The 15,911-nt window shown below is 46.6% G+C and overlaps 1 pseudogene; it reads left to right on the top strand.

The window, feature by feature from the left end:
- The first annotated feature begins 6,836 nt into the window (after positions 1 to 6,836).
- Positions 6,837 to 12,962, top strand: LOC102837956 (annotated as a pseudogene).
- The last annotated feature ends 2,949 nt before the right edge of the window (positions 12,963 to 15,911 follow it).

The following is a 15,911-nucleotide window of genomic DNA, read 5'->3' as shown; positions in this document are numbered from 1 at the left end:
CTAGGGCTAGCTCTGTCCTCTATCACTGCTGCTTTATTGGGGGCACTCGGTGAGGAGCTCTAGCAGCCTAGTGCTTAAGCATTGGACTGCTAACCTCAAAAGCAGCACTTCGGATCTCCCAGTTGTTGGGTGCAAGAAAGTTGGGGGTTTGTACTTCCATAAATATTTAAAGCCCTAAAAAATTAAATAAGATGATTTAAAGCCTCGCAATACCTGTAGAAGTTCCTTAGGATTTGAACCCAACTCCACTGCACATAACCAAACACAAGGAAAATTTCAAGGAGGGGCTGCTTCTACTGGGTAAAGGAAAGAGATCCAGGGCAGCCAGTGAGTAAAGTGCATGCACAGAACAAAAGCAGACAGCACCCTATGTCCCCAGGCAATCTCCCACCCAAATCATAACCAAACATGACCTTGTGTAACTTCCTAGATCAGGGGCCTTCAGGGAGGTTTGGACATAGAGACCAAAGTTGGTGTTTCCTCTGACTAAGGAGCCTGTATGGCCAGGTTGGGGTCTAAGCATCGAATGGGAAAGGGTCAGCAGGGAGGACCCAAAACACTCCAGGGATTCCAGGTAATGGGGGCAATGGGTCTGGTTATATGATGAGCACAAAAACCTAAAGAAGTCTGCCAGGTGCCTAACTGGCACAACACCAGGGAGCTGCCACTTTGTCCAGGTTCCAAAAGCTGGCTTGGCCCATCCAACGTCTTGGTACACAGGGACTCTGCTCACTTCAATGCAGAATATGTTCTTTTTCTTGTTGTTTTTATGTGCCATCCAGCATGTTTCAACCCAGAGTGATCCTGTATATGGTTTCCAACAAGCAGCTGGTGGGCTTGAACCACCAACCTTGCCTTTGAAACAGCTTTGCTTTCTGGCACATTAACCTACAGCACTTGGTCAGAGACGAACTTGTCCAATTCTGAGAGAAATCACCCTCTGCCAATCTGAATTCACTCCACAGCATCATGACAAGTGCTCAACCCACCATCCCCCTGGAAACCGTGAAGATGGCCTCAGGTCCTGAAGCCTGACACTAAAGGAGTGGGCCTTGTAAGCCTGATTTCCTGGAGTAATCCTCCAAAGATTTAACAACTCCACGGTTCTCTGAGGCAAGCTGGTTTTACATCCATTCACTCCTAAGCCAGTTCCCTAGTATTTGGTTGTTTGGCCCAAATAACAGATTCCTCTAAAAATCCCCCATCCCCAATGCCTATTCCAGGAGAAGCCAGCCCCAAAAGGACAAGAAGTTCACTGAGGGGACAGGTGAAGTCATGGCGTGTGTCCCTGGGAAAGCTTAGGCAGAAAGCTTTTGCTGCTGTTTTTTTGGAGACCCTTGGTGAGGAGCTCTGGCAGTCTAGTGCTTAAGATTTGGGCTGCTAACTTCAAAGTCAGCACTTGGGATTTCCCGATTGTTGGGCAAAGGGAAATTGGGGTTTTGTACTTCCATAAAGATTTAAAGCCCTAAAAAATAAAATAAAAATTTAAGGCCTCACAAACCCTGTAGAAGGTCATTAGGATTCGAATCCTACTCTACTGCACATAACAAATCACCAGGAAAATTTCAAGGAAGGGACTGCTTCTACTGGGTAAAGGACAGAGATCCAGGGCAGCCAATGAGAAATTCTCTTGTGCAGAACAAAAGCAAACAACACCCTATGTCTCCAGGTGATCTCCCATCGAAGCCATAACCAAACCCGACCTTGAGTAGCTTCCTAGATCAGGGGCCTTCAGGGAGATGTGGACATACACAGTAATGTCGAGGTCCTATGTCGGGTCCAGCCTTGACAAGGACGTGTGGGTGTCATGAAGAAGGGAGATCTGGTGGCGAAAGGGATAGAGAAAGAGAGAGACGAAATATATATGAAAAAACAAAACACACACAAAAAAACAGACACATAGATATGATGCAAGTTGGCCGGTAGACATATTGCCTAGCATTGCCCAGCATTGCCCAGAATTGCATGCAAAACTCACTCTACCTGAGCCTTTTATTCTCTTTTTTAGGGAGGGATTTGTGATAAAGGAAGGATGTAATTCACAAAGGGAGGATGTCACAAAGGGAGGATGTGATTAAGACAGGATACGGAACTGAAATATGACTAATCATTCAAAACAGAACACAATGATGCACAGGAACAACTTTTAAAAGATTTTCATAGTTTTTCTTAATAATATAACATTCTTATTTCTACAGAAAAAAAGTTCAATCAAGCTGTTATATATTAACTTTTAGGCTTAAATGATCTAGAGTAGCGACATGTGGTTTCTTAAGGATAGTTAACATAAAGCAAGGTTCCTGAAAGTAGCCAAGCTGTCTCTGTACACTTTGCAAACTTTTGTTTGTGAGTAAGATCTCAGGCACCGGGCTTCATTGATCTATACCTAAAATGCTACATTGTTCTTAATTATCACATTCCTATATACTTTCAGGAGGAAGGAGAGCATCTGGGTTAAACTGATTATATTCAGAGGTGGTTTAATGGGGCTGCCACTGATCAACCCAGGTTCTGCGTACGCTGTCCCCAGCACAGTAAAGTTCATTTTCTCTCACTAAGTAGCCTGCTTGGATGGGCTGGGGCCTCCACATGGAATGGGACAGGGCCAGCAGGGAGAACCCAACAACATCTCTTGGCTTCCAGGTCATGGGGGCAATGAGGCTGGCTATATGATGAGAACAAAATCTTAAAAAGGCTGACACAGTGCCTAGACTGGCACAAAGCTAGGGAGCAGACATTTTGTCCAGGTCCCGAAAGCTGGCATGGGCCAAACAATGTCTTGGTACACAGGGACTCTGCTCCCTTCACCCCAGAACACGTTCCTATTCTTGTTGTTTTTATGTGCCGTCAAGCGTGTTCTGATCCAGAGCGATCCTGTATATGGTTTCCACCAAGCAGTTGGTGGGCTTGAACCGCTAACCTTGCCATTCAAACGACTTTTCATTCCGGCACATTAACCTACAGCACTTGGTCAGAGACGAACTTGTTCAATGTGAGAGAATCCACCCTCTGTCCTCCTGAATTCATTCCAGAGCATCATGACAAATGTTCAACCCACCACCACCCTGGCAACTGTGAGAATTTCCTCAGGTCCTGAAGTCTGATGCTGTAAAGGAGTGGCCCTTGTAAGACTGAGTTCCTGGAGTAATCCTCCAAATATTTCACAACTCCACGCTTCTCTGGGGCAAGTTGGTTTTAGGTTCAATCATTCCTAAGCCAGCTCCCTACTATATGGTTACCTGGCCCAGCATCTGCACACAGATTCCTCTAAGCATCCTCCAGCCCCATTGCCTGATCCAGTAGAAGCCAGCTCCAAAAGGGCAAGAGGTTAACTGAGGGGACAGAAGTCACAGTGTGTGTCCCTAGGAATGCTTCGACATAAAGCTATGGCTTGCTCTGCCCTCTTTTGCTGCTATTTTTTGGGGGGCCCTCGGTGAAGAGTTCTGGCAGTCTATTGCTTAAGATTTGGGCTGCTAACTTCAAAGTCAGCACTTGGACTCTCCCAGTTGTTGGGTGAAGGGAAGTTGGGGTTTTGTACTTTCATAAAGATTTAAAGACCTAAAAAATAAAATAAAGATTTAAAGCCTCACAAACCCTGTAGTAGGTTTTTAGGATTCGAATCCGACTCCACTGCATATAACCAGCCACAAGGAAAATTTCAATAAGGGGACTGCTTCTACTGGGCAAAGGAACAAGATCCAGGGCATCCAGTGAGAAAAGCACATGCACAGAACAAAAGCAAACAGCACCCTATGTCCCCTGGCGATCTCCCATTCAAGTCATAACCAAATCCAACCTTGTGTAGCTTCCTAGATGAAGGGGCTTCAGGCAGGTATGGACATAGAGAGTATAGTCGTTTTTTCCTCTTACTAAGTAGGCTGCTTGGACGGGTTTGGGTCTATGCTAGGAATAGGACAGGGCCAGCAGAGAGAATCCAACAACACTTCTGGTCTACTAGGTCATGGGGCAGTGGGCCTGGCTATATGACTAGCAAAATATCCTAAAGTGGCCATCCAGGTGCCCAGACTGGCACAACACCAAGGAGCGGACATTTTGTCCAGGTCACAAAAGCTTGCTTGGCCAACCAATGTCTTAATACACAGGGATTCTGCTCCCTTCAACCCAGAATGTGTTCTTGTTCTTGTTGTTTTTATGTCCCGTTGAGCATGTTCCAACCCAGAGCAATTATGTATATGGTTTCCACCAAGCAGCTGGTATGCTTGATCCTCCAACTTGGCTGATCAAACGGCTTTGCATTCCGGCGCATTAACCTACGACACCAGGTCAGTGACAAACTTGACCAATGCTGAAAGAAACCACCCTCTGACCTCCTGAATTCACTCCACAGCACCATGACAAGTGCTCAACCCAACCCACCCCCTGGCAACCATAAGGATGACCTCAGACCCTGAAGACTGATGCTCTAGAGGAATGGGCCTTGTAAGCCTGAGTTCCTGGAGTAATACTCCAAAGATTTCACAACTCCACGCCACTGTAGGCTTCTCTGGGAGCAAGCTGGTTGTTGTTGTTATGTGTCATTGAGTCCGAACTGACTCATAGCAACCCCATGCACAGCAGAATGAAACAATGTCCCACCCTGAGCCAACCTCACTACCGCTGCCACACTTGATGCCATAATGATACCACCTGGCCGATCCATCTTGGTGGGTGTCTTCCTCTTTTTCTCTGACTGTCCATCTTACCCAGCATGACATCCTTCTCCAGCAACTGTTCCCTCCTGACAATATGTACAAAATATGAGAGACAAAGCTTAGCAATCCTGGCATCCAGTAGCACTCTGGCTGCACTTCTTCCAAAACAGATCTATTGGTTCTTTTGGCAGTCCATGGCACTTTTAGTATTCTCCTCCAAAATCACAATTCAAACGCATCAATTCTTCTACGATCTTCCTTGTAGGTCCAATCATTCCTAAGCCAGCTTCCTAATAGTTGGTTACCTGGACCAGCATCTGCACCCACATTCCCCGATCCAGGAGAAGACAGCTCCAAAAGACCAAGAAATTCACTGAGGGTTCAGGAGAGGTCACACCTTTTGTCTCTGGGAAAGCTGAGGCAAAAAGCTAGGGCTAACTCGGCCCTCTTTCACAGAAGCTTTATTGGGGGCTCTTGGTGAGGAACTCTGGCAGCCTAGTGCTTAAGAATTGGACTGCTAACCTCAAAATCAGCACTTGGGATCTCCCAGATGTTGGGTGCAAGCAAATTTGGGTTTTGTACTTTCGCAAAGATTTAAAGCCCTAAAAAATAAAATAAAGGTTTAAAACCTCGCAAACCCTGTAGAACTTCTTTAGGATTAGAACCTGACTCCACTGCACCTAACCAACCACCCGGAAAATTTCAAGGAGGGGACTGCTTCTACTAGGTAAAGGAAAGAGATCCAGGGCAGCCAGTGAGTAATGCGCATGTGCAGAACAAAAGCAGACACTACCCTATATCCCCAGGGGATCTCCCATCCAAGTCATAACCAAACCCGACCTTGCATAGCTTCCTAGATCATGGCCTTCAGGGAGGTGTGGACATAGAGAGTAAAGTCGGCGTTTCTCTGATTAAGGAGCCTGCATGGCAGGGTTGGGACCTATGCACGGAATGGGACAGGGCCAGCAGGGAGGACCCAAAACATTCCCGGATTTCCAGGCAATGGGGGCAGTGATGATGGCTATATGATGAGCACAAAAACCTAAAGAGGCCAGCCAGGTGCCTAGACTGGCATAACACCAAGGAGCCGCCACTTTCTCCAGGTCTCAAAAGCTTGGCCCATCCAGGGTCTTGGTACACAGGGACTCTGCTTAATTCAACCCAGAGTACGTTATTGTTCTTGTTGTTGTTTTTATGTTCCATAGAGCATGTTCTGACCCAGAGCAATCCTGTATATGGTTACCGCCAAGCAGCTGGTGATCTTGAACCACCAACCTTGAAGTTCAAACAGCTGGACATTCCAGCGCATTGACCTACAGCACTTGGTCAGAGACGAACTTGTCCAATGTTGAGAAAATCCACCATTTGCCCTCCTGAATTCACCCCACAGAATCATTACAAGTGCTCAACCTGCCTCAACTTCTGCACACTGTGAGGATGGCCTCAGGCTCTGAAGCCTGATGCTCTAGAGGAGTGGGCCTTGAAAGCCCGAATTCCTGGAGTAATCCTCCAAATATTTCACAACTCCTTACAACTGTAGGCTTCTCTGGGGCAAGTTAGTTTTAGGTCCTGTGAGACCTAAAGAAAAGACTCCATTTTGTACTTTGGCCGGTACACGTCTCCCTTTTTCAGGAATGTGCCAGGTCAGCTTGTGCTGTATGGTCTTCCCCCTTTAGAAAGCAGTAAGGAATAGATAAGCTTTGCTGACAACTCAAAGTTGTATAACATAAGTCTTCCTTTACCCTAACCTAGCAGCTCAGGCTACTAATAGTGACCAATCAGATTGTAACACCCCATACCTTGCGAAATGTAAACTATTCCTAGAGTAGATAATCTGAAGACCTCGGAACCTGCTTGTAACCTCTATAAAAACCCCGCTGACTAAGAGTTTGGGGCCTTTTTCCTGAGTCCACTGTGTTGGATACAGAGAAGGCCCGAGCTTGATCTTGAATAAACAACCCTTTTGTGCTTGCATCGACATTGGCTCCTTAGTAGTCTTTGAGGACTCCGTAATCTATGCACTTCATCTAGAGTCTTGTACGGGATCCCCAAGACCCCCACAGGATCCCCGAACCGGAGGGTTGCTACTGGCCGGTAAGTGTGTGTGTCTGATCCCTTTGTCTTCACCTGTGTCATACTTGGGAGCTCATCTTTTGGTCTGAAGTCAGTATACAGCCTAGGCGGATGCACCGGAAGGCCATCAACAGGGAGTCTTGGAAGACGTTCCAGACTCCCCTAGGCCGGGACAGAGTGCCCCAGGAATCTGTACAATTGGTGAGAAGATGATGCGGGTGGCTCCCGCAGTGTGGCATTAGGCTGCCATCTTGTTTTTTATTCTGCTTCCAGGCTGGTGGAGGACTGTCATGTCTCAGTCTTTGTCTGTCTCTAGAGTTGAGCGAATGGTTGAGTGATTGAGGTCAGAGTGTAACTGAACACAGCCTGCTGTGTTTGGTCCGTGAGGCACCATGGCCTCGACTACGGAGTCTGATTGGGCCTTCACCTGCAGTTCCACGACTCTCTCATATGGCATAATGGTGATTCGTTGCTTCATTAGCGTTGACCAGGGTTGGGTTTAAACAGCCACACCTTAGCTAAGAAAGAGTTGAAATACCTCACGAGAGGAGTGGCCAGAAAGGTGCCTGTGTGAGCACCCCTGTCTGTTACTCAGACCCCGACCTCATATTCTCCCCTTGGTCTATGTGTGTACTGATTAACCTCACATATTTACCCTTAGCTCTGGTTCTGAGCATTAGACTTGCTGTGACCGCCCCTGAAGACTGGACTCTGTCACAGATTAACCCTCTCCCTCCTCTATTTATTCTGTAATTTTTCCCCTGCTAGCATTACTGTGTCTCTAACCAGACTAGTCAGCTGTTTATTTCTTTGTTCTCCAGTTCTTGTCCTCTGATTGGTGGATGCTGAGATTACTAAGAGAACCTAGTGCAGCATTTTTGCCTCGTATAGGACTGGGCTCCGGCCCTTCCTGAGACCAATTGCTCGGTGGGCATTGTACACCGTCACTATAACTCACGTAAGCAGAAAAGCCATCAGAGACTCCTTTGCTATCACTGAGAATATTTGTTTGTCATTTGTGTGTTACTAATACCTGACTGACGTCATGAGACAGGCAGCAGCAACTCCATTGTCCCTTGTGACTGACCATTTTGAAGAAATGAAAAAGCATGCTCAGAATCTTAGCATAGGAGTCAGAAAAGGCAGACTCGTGACTTGCTGTAGGTCTGAGTGGCCTTCCTTTAACGTACGCTGGCCACCAGAGGGCACCTTTGACCTGCAAACCACCTGGAAAGTTCAGGAAATTGTCCTCTGTCCTCAAACAGGACACCCAGATCAAATTCCATACGTTGTTGCCTGGTAAGATCTGATTTGCAACTCACACTCCTGGGTTAAACCCTTTCTGCCTCCTCAGAAGGTGCAGCAGCCAGCTGTACTGTTAGCAGCCTGTGAGAAAGAGAAAGTTCCAAAAGAAATTAGTAGGGCAAAACGGGTAGAGAATAAGCCCACTGTGCCTCTCTATCCAGGAAAGCACTTTGGAAGAGCTCATTTCCCCCCCTCCCTACCAGTCCTCTCCTGGCCCCATGCAAGAAGAAGTAGTGGCCAAAGGCTCAGCACAGGGAGAAGAGAGGGTAGACCCACCCAACCGCTCTGCTGCAGGCAGCCCAGCCCTCAACACCTGGAACTGACGAGCAGCATCCCCAGCATGGGAGGCCGATTCTACTGTCTTCCCATTGAGGGTGGTGGGGCACCCAGATGCACAAGGCAACCAACCCCACCACTACTGGCCCTTCGCCACGAGCGATCTCTACAACTGGCACTCTCAGAACGCCAAGTTTTCAGATAACCCTAGAGATCTTAATAACCTGTTAGAAACTGTTCTATTCACCCATCAGCCCACATGGGATGATTGCCAGCAGCTCCTCCAAATCCTATTCACCACAGAAGAGTGAGAAAGACTCCAGACAGAAGCCAGGGAGTTAGTTCCTGGTGATAATGGGCAACCCCCCACAAATGCTGACATCATTAATACCTCTTTCCCATTGTCCAGACCAGACTGGGATTTCAACATGACAGAAGGTAAGGAGAGGCTCCAGGTCTACCACCAGGCTCTGTTGGGAGGTCTCAAAGTGGGTGCTAGAAAGCCCACCAATTTGGCCAAGGTAGTGGACATGCAGCAAAGGCCAGATGAAAACCTTGCCGCATTTTTAAATATAATTCAGGAAGCTTTACGTAGGTATACTCCTATGGATCCAGAAGCTACCAAGACTAAGGCATCTGTCATTATGCATTTTGTTAATCAGGCAGCCCCCAATATTAGAAGGAAGCTAGAGAAAGTAGATAGGTTGGGGGAGAAGAGTATCCAGGACTTAGTAGTAATGGCATAGTGAGTATACAATCATAGAGAGACTGCAGAAGAGAGACAGGCAAAGTCTGAAAGCCGTCAGACTTGGAACCTAGCTTGAATTTTGCTAGCCACTACTACAAAGGAGCTCTGGTAGCATAGTGGTTACCAATCGGGATGTGAACTTTAAGGTCCGCGGTTTGAAACTACCAGCAGCTCCATGGGAGAAAGATGAGGTTTTCTACTCCCGTAAAGATTTACACCCTCAGAAACCCTGTACAGGGTTGCAATGGGTCGGAACCGACTCGACAGCACTTAACAACAAATAACAAAAACAACTACAGAGGAGCTGAAAAAACATGAGTGACAATTAAAGAAAATTGCAGGAGACAGATGAGGCAAGAGTGAGCGTAGAAAGAGACCCCAGCTAGGGAAAAATCAGTGTGCTTACTCTAAAGAAGAAGGCCATTGGGCCAAAGAGTGTCCCAATAAAAGACCAGGAAATAAACAGAAAATCCCCATCCTGGCTGTTGATGAACTGAGTGACTAGGGGAGATGGTGTTCAGTACCCCTCCCTGAGCCCAGGGTAACCCTGAAAGTGGAAGGGAAGCCTGTTGAGTTTCTAGTAGACACAGTAGCTCAACATTCCGTTCTGTTAGCGCCACACGGCCAAGTGTCTAGCACAACTTCTTGGGTCAAAGGGGCCTTCAGGATGAAACAGTACTCATAGACTACTCGAAGAACTGTTGACCTAGGTGTGGGTAGAGTATTCCACTCATTCATGGTCATTCCCAACTGCCCATACCCCCTGCTTGGGAGAGACTTGCTCACCAAGCTGGGGGCACAGATTCATTTTTATCCCGAAAAGACAGAAGTTTTAGACAGAGGAGGAGAGCCCATTCAGGTATTTATTGTAAATCTTGAAGATGAGTATCGGCTACACCAAGGGCCGGCACAGCTGAACCCTGACATTGACTACTGGTTAGCAGCATTTCCTAAAGCCTGGGCTGAGACTGGGGGTATAGGCATGGCCAAACACAGGGTCCCAGTGTTCGTTGAGTTAAAGCCTGGAGCAAACCCTGTATGAGTCCATCAGTACCCTATACCCCTAGAGGCCTGCAAAAGAATAACTCCACACATCAGAAGGCTACTTGACCAGAGAATTTTGAAGCCATGCCATTCATTCTGGAACAGTCCCTTGTTGCCAGTATGTAAACCCCACTCAACTGACTATCAGCCTTTTCAGGATCTCCGTGAAGAGAACAAGATTCATGGACATTCATCCCACGGTGTCTAACCCTTACACCCTCCTAAGCTCACTACCCCCAAGCCACCAGTGGTATACAGTCCTAGATCTAAAAGATGCATTCTTCAGTCTACCATTAGCCCCCCAGCACCAACACATCTTCGCATTTGAATGGAGTGACCCAGAACTAGGCATAAATGGACAGATAACCTGGACTCAGTTGCCTCAGAGGCTAAAAACCTCTCCCATTGTCTTCGATGAGGCCCTGCATGATGACCTAAGTGAGTTCCGCCTTCAGAACCCTCACCTAACCCTGTTGCAGTACGTAGATGATCTCCTTATATCAGCTGAGATGTGGGCTGCCTGCTTCAGAGGTACCAAAGACCTCCTCACTTCTATTGGAGAACTAGGGTACCGAGCCTCTGCCAAGAAAGCCCAGATCTGGAAACCAGAGGTAAGCTGCATAGGGCATGTCCTGAAAGAAGGTCAGAGATGGCTGTCTGGTGTCAGAAAAGAGACTGTTCTTAAAATCAAAACACCTGATTCCCATCACGAAGTCAGAGAGTTTCTGGGGTCAGCCGGCTTCTGCCGTCTGTGGATACCTGGGTTTGCAGAGCTAGCCAGACCTCTCTATGAAGCAACAAAAGACACCCAGGATTTTCGATGGACAGAAACGTTACAGAAATCTTTTGAGCAAATTAAAGTTGCCCTGCTAGAAACACCAGCCCTAGAGCTACCTGATGTCACTAAACCCTTACACCTATATATATACGAGAGGAAAGGCATTGCCAAAGGTGTCCTAGTTCAATACCTAGGTCCATGGTGCTGCCCAGTAGCTTACTTGTCAAAGATGTTTGACCCAGTCGCCTCAGGATGGCCCCCATGCCTAAGGATGATCACGGCAGTTGCCGTGATGGTCAAAGATGCTGACAAGTTAACACTAGGCCAAGAACTATATATAATTACCCCTCACATGGTTGAAGGGGTCCTGAAGCAAACCCCAGACCACTGGCTCAACAATGCTCGCCTGACTCACTATCAGAGTTTGCTTCTGAACCCCACCCGAGTTATCTTTCAGACACCAACAGCTTTAAACCCTGCCATGCTGTTGTCTGACCCAGACTTAGATGCTCCACTCTATGACTGTTCAGGCATCTTGGCCCAGGTGCACGGAATTCGAGCTGATCTGAGAGATCAACCATGGCCAGATGCTGAAGAAACCTGGTTTACTGATGGGAGTAGCTTTGTTCATGAAAAAACAGGTATGCCGGGGCAGCTATAGTCACAGATACTCAAGTTATATAGGCTGAACCTCTGCCCGCTGGGACCTCCGCTCAGTGAGCGGAACTCATAGCATTAACCAAGGCATTGACCTTAGGGGATGACCGGAAGCTTAATGTATACTCGGGCAGCAGGTACGCTTCTGCCACGGCACATATTCATAGAGTTGTATATATATAGAGAGGGCTGTTGATGTCAGAGGGCAAGACTATTAAAAAGAAAGAAGAAATCCTGGCCTTTTTAAAAGCCCTTTGTTTGCTCAAGAAGTTAGCCATCATTCACTGCCCAGGGCATCAGAAAGAGAATACAGCCATTGCCATAGGCAATACCGGACGGCCAGAAAAATTGCTTTAAAGCTGGCATAGCCCAAGTGACTCAGTTGCCTGACCGAGGGGACACTGCCCTGCCGGAGGACCCGCCTTATACTGAGGCCGACCTAGACTGGATCAAACATCTACCCATGACACACCTCATAGAGAAGTGGTGGAAAACATCTGATGATAAAATAATAGTGCCTGAAGATTTAGGGGAGCGTACTCTCACAAAAATACATCGCTCCACTCACATGGGTATTTTTAAAATGCAAGACCTCGTAAGAGAAGCAAGGATCAAAATTCGAAATGCTAACTCCAAGATTGAACACATTGTTGCCGCCTGTAAAGCGTACCAGCTCAACAACACAGCTGGAACTAAAGCTAACCCAGGCTGCAGGATGAGAGAAGATTGACCTGGTGCCTACTGGGAATTGGACTTTTCAGAAGTAAAACCCGGAAGGTATGGTTACAAGTATCTGTTAGTCTTTGTAGACAACTTTTCAAGATGGACAGAAGCCTTCCCCATCAAGCGTGAGACAGCGCAGATGGTAGCCAAGAAGTTGCTAGAAGACATCCTACTGAGGTATAGCTTCCCAGTGATGCTTGAGTCAGATAATGGACCCGCCTTCATCTCCAAGTTGAGTCAGGGTTTAGCTAAGGTGCTTGGGGCCGATTGGAAATTACATTGTGCATACAGACCCCAGAGTTCAGGTCAAGTAGAAAGGATGAATAGAACACTAAAAGAGACCTTTTCTAAATTAACCTTAGAGACTGGCATTGAATGAATGGCTCTCATCCCCTTTCCCTTCTATAGGGTGCATACTACGCCTTACAAGCTAAAATTGACCCCTTTTGAAATCATGTTTAGAGTACCCCCACCCATTGTTTCAAACCTCCGGTCAGAGGTACTTACTGAATTTAATGACCAAAAATTGCTGCTTTCCCTAAAATGCATTTACCAGGTGCATCGCTGTGTCTGGCCGCAGTTGAAAGCTTTGTATGAGACTGCCCGCCCCCAGAGCCCCATCGCTATCACCCTGGGGATTGAGTCTACAACAGGAGACACCAGTAAGAAAACCTTGAAACATGCTGGAAGGGGCCGTTCATGGTGATTCTGACCACTCCCACCTTCCTCAAAGTTGACGGAGTAGCCGCCTGGGTACACCACCCACACGCCCGACGAGCAGACCCACCAGAGCCTCAAGGAGGTGCCCCAGGATAGAAAATCTCCAAAGACCAAGACAACCCTTTAAAGCTTTATATTCGCAAGTCCTGCTGGTCAGCACGACCCTCTGGATCATCATTAGCTCCCGTAGATTGAAATCCCAACCACTCGGTGACCCTCACTGGCCAGTCACCTATAAATGGATTCTGCAAGGACTAAAATCTGCTCCTGGAGACTTAGGAGTTGTTATTCAAGCTCAATCCTTTGTAGGTCCACCTACAGTGACGTTTCCAACTTTTCATTTAGACTTCTTTGACTTAGATAACTCTTTCTCCCTAAGCAAAGTAACACCCAGCACGGTTATTGAAAAGTGTGTAGCTGACAAAGACAAGCAGCAATTAGCCAAAGAACAATTCTATCTTTGCCCGGGAACCAAACCTTATAGTAAGTGCGGAGGCAAGGTAGACTTCTACTGTTGGAATTAGAGTTGCATAACCATTGCCCCCTGGGTGTTCAAACAAAATGACCTCATCAGTGTAATAAAGAACAGCACCAGACAGACTACCCGTGGCAAAAGAAACCCTATTACCATTGCAATAACTTTCAAAAGAAGAGCAAACCCGGATACTTGGCTCACACAACGATATAGGGTTTGCAACTCTACCTTTCAGGGTATGACCCTGGACTTTTGTTCTCAATTCATAAGCAGCTAATTCTCCCACCTCCAGTGCCAGTAGTGTCTGACCCGCCGTAGCTCTCCCATCTCCACCTAGAACTCTAATGCCGAGAGAAGCCACTCCATCAGTCCCTACTGTTCAAACCCTGCCCCAAGTCCCTTCCCAGAGTGCAAACCAGAGTCTTAGCAATTCTCTCTGAGAGCTTATGTTCTACACCTTCCAAGCTCTTATCAACTCCAGACCTGATCTAACTCAATCCTGTTGGTTGTGTTACGACGTCTGACCTCCCTTCAATGAAGGTGTGGCCTTCACAGGCACATTCTTAGAGTCAAGTAGCAATAATCAGTGCAGGTGGCAACAACGAAGTGAAGCCCGACTAACCCTGTGGTCTGTACTCGGGCGAGGAACTTGTATCGGTAATGTGCCCACCACACTTCAGCACCTTTGTAACAAAACACACTTGACAGATGTCAGTCGGTACTATATACCGCCTCCCCGCCCCCCAACAGGTGGTGGGCTTGCTCCACAGGAGTGACTCCCTGTGCACATAGAGGGGTCCTGAACTGAACAAGAAGCTTTTGTGTCCTAGTCCATTTAATTCCCAGATTAATTTACCATCCCGAAGAAGATGTCTTTGCGCGTTTTGATGACAACTTTGCTAGAATTAAACATGAGCCCATATCTGCCCTTACATTGACAGTACTTCTAGGATTAGGGTTAGGCAGTGTCGGAACAGGAGTTTCCTCCCTAGTTCTGCAAGAGCAGCATTACGGCGCTTTGAGAGCAGCTATAGACGTAGACATTGAAAGTCTTGAGAATTCAATCTCTCACCTACAAGAGTCATTGACTTCCCTTGCAGAAGTAGTATTACAGAACAGGAGAGGCCTAGACCTAGTCTTCCTACAACAAGGGGTACTCTGTGCCACCTTAGGAGAAGAATGCTGTTTTTACATAGATCATTCAGGACTCATTAAAGAGTCTATGGCCAAAGTCAGAGAAGGCCTATCCAAGTGTAAGCGTGAACAAGAACAAGCTCAAGAGTGGTTTGAGTTGTAGTTCAACTCCTCCCCATGGGATATTACTCTGGTCTCCACTCTGCTAGGACCCTTACTAGCTCTCTTTATATGGACATTATGTAATTGTCAGCCATGAGGCTAGCTCTCTGTATATGGACATGTTAGACTTACCTGCCATATCACTAGCTCTCTGAATATGGACGTGTTGAACTCATCAGCCATGTAGCTAGCTCTCTGTATACGGGCATTTTGCACTCATTTGCCATATAGCTAGCACTCTGAATATGGACATGTTGAACTTATATACCATATAGCTAGCTCTCTGTATAAGGATATGTTGGACTCATGTGCCATGTAGGTAGCTCTGTGTATATAGAGATGTTGGATTCATCTGCCATGTAACAATCTGTTCTGTATATGGACATTTCATATTCATATGCCACATAGCTAGCTCTCTGTATAGGACAATTTGGATTTATCTGTCATGTAGCTAGCTCTCTGTATATGGACATGTTGGATTCATGTGCCATTTAGCTAGCTCTCCATATATGGACATTTAGGACTCATCTGCCATGTAGCTAGATCGCTGTATACGGAAATGTTGGATTCATCTGCCATGTAGCTAGCTCAGATAATGTGGACATGTTGGATTTATCTGCCAAGTAGCTAGGCTAGCTCTTTGTATGAGGACATGTTGAATTCATCTGTCATGTAGCTAGCTCACCGTATATGGTAATTTAGGATTCATCTGCCATGTAGTTACGTCTCTGTCCATGGACATGTGGGACTCATCTGCCATGTAGCTAGTTCTCAGTATATGGACATGTTAGAATTACCTACCATGTAGCTATCTCTATACATATAGACATATGGGATTTATCTCTCATGTAGCTAGCTCTCTGTATATGGAATTGCTTTACCTACCTACCATGTAGCTAGCTCTCTGTATATTCACATGTTGGACTGTTCTGCCATGTAGGTAGCTCTTTGTCTATGGACAAGTTGGGATTATCTACCATGTAGCTACCTCTGTTTACATGGATATATTGAACTTAACTTCCATGTAGCTGGATTTCTGTATATGGAATTGTTGGATTTACCTGCCATGTAGCTAGTTGTCTACATATGCAAATGTTGGAAAGATATGCCATATAGCTAGATCTCTGTATATGGACATGTTGGACTCATCTGCCATGTAGCTAG

This window comes from Chrysochloris asiatica, unplaced genomic scaffold (genome assembly GCF_000296735.1).
Source record: "Chrysochloris asiatica unplaced genomic scaffold, ChrAsi1.0 scaffold00537, whole genome shotgun sequence".
NCBI classification, from domain to species: Eukaryota; Metazoa; Chordata; class Mammalia; order Afrosoricida; family Chrysochloridae; genus Chrysochloris; species Chrysochloris asiatica.
This window is presented reverse-complemented; position numbering and strand designations above follow the sequence as displayed.